The sequence below is a fragment of the Eutrema salsugineum genome, unplaced genomic scaffold (genome assembly GCF_000478725.1).
Source record: "Eutrema salsugineum unplaced genomic scaffold, Eutsalg1_0 scaffold_20, whole genome shotgun sequence".
Lineage (NCBI taxonomy): Eukaryota > Viridiplantae > Streptophyta > Magnoliopsida > Brassicales > Brassicaceae > Eutrema > Eutrema salsugineum.
In genome coordinates this window covers 1,752,863-1,754,358 of record NW_006256828.1, presented here as the reverse complement: position 1 = coordinate 1,754,358, position 1,496 = coordinate 1,752,863, and the positions used below count along the sequence as shown (strand labels likewise).

Here is a 1,496-nt window from a genome sequence, read left to right as displayed (position 1 = left end):
TCAGCTCGTCTATCTTCCCAGACTCAATGCTATTGATGCGTCTCGATCTGTCATACTCAGGATTGCGCTGGCTGGAACTAACAGAGAGATTCTCAATAAGCTCAATGCCTCCTCCTTAGTCTTTGTCATGAAGTTACCATTTCTAGCAGCATTCAGACTATTCTTTGCCTCCCAGTCTACTCCATCATAGAAGATGTTCAGTACCTGCTCATCTGAGTAACCATGATGAAGACATTTTCTGAGATACTCTCTGAATCTCTCCCAAGCTTCATTGAAAGAATCACCGCCATTCTGTTGAAATTGAGTGATCTTAATTCTGAGTGATGCTGTCTTAGCCTTGGTGTAGAACTGATCCAAGAAAGATGACCTGAATGCTTCCCAAGAAGTCAAAGAATTAGGTTCAAGTGATTTCAGCCATCTAGCTGCTCAATCAGTCAAAGAGAAAGAAAAGAGTTTGCACTTCAGATAGTCTGCAGGGACTCCATTTGAGCTTGTAGTACTGCAAATCTCTTCAAATCTCTCAATGTGATCCATGGGATTTTCTGAAGCCTTCCCATAGAACTGTTGCCTTTCCAAAAAAGCGATGATTTGAGGTTTGATCTCAAAGTTCTGTCTCTGAATAGGTGGTGGACGAATTGGTGACCTATCCTGGTAGAATGAGAATCAATTGCCCCAATAGGTATGCGCGGAGGCTGCCTCTGGTTCCTCTAGAATTTTTCCTGCCTGTTAACATTGTCCCCAAGTTGCACATGTCCAGCTGCAGCAGCTGCGGCTTGCTTCTGAGTTTCAGCTTGTCTCTGAGCCTCAGTTTGCCTCTGAGCTTCAGCTGCAGCTCGTGCTGCAGGATCATCAGCAGCATTTGGATCAATGAGATCATCACGAGCAGGAGGAGGAGGGTTTATGGGGTTCCCATCATCATCAAAGAGGCACTGGAGATTCAGATCATCTTGATTTTGAGCCATGTTTCTCCTTCTTCGTCTGCTCTCACGTTCTAGTTGTGCTAGCTCCTCGTTGTTCAAATCCAACAGATTTTCAGAATCGTGGCTTCTGGTCATAAACCTGAAACACTAAAAAAAAACAAAAAAAAAAACAAATTAGCAAAAGAAAAAGAAAAACTTAGTCTGAACTTTTGTCCAAGGCTCGTAGGCACTCATTTGGTCCCCGGCAACGGCCCCAATTCTTGAAACACTTTAGGAATAATCCTAAAATTCACTGCAAGAGCACAGTAATCAAAATAGTATTTTAGGTATCGAAATCCACAAGGACCAAGTATACGCTACGAGAATGCAGAAAGAAAGTAAAGCGAAGCCTAATGACAGGTTGTTTTGTGGTTTAAGACTTCTAGAAACTAAGAAAAAAAGTAATGAGATGTAGATTCAAATGAGAAAAACGCTAGGTCTTCGGGTAATTCGCAGGAAATCAAGACTCAATAAATAAATTATCGAATAGGGAATGAATTAAGGACTGTTCTCGAACTCAAACATAAACGTCTAGCT

At 41.8% G+C, this 1,496-nt stretch overlaps 1 non-coding gene across 1 annotated transcript; it reads left to right on the top strand.

Annotated features, from left to right (window-relative positions):
• The first annotated feature begins 217 nt into the window (after positions 1 to 217).
• On the top strand, positions 218 to 324 carry LOC112086455. Its single transcript, XR_002899533.1, has one exon. It is a non-coding gene; the product is annotated as a small nucleolar RNA R71 (small nucleolar RNA).
• Positions 325 to 1,496: the final 1,172 nt, after the last annotated feature.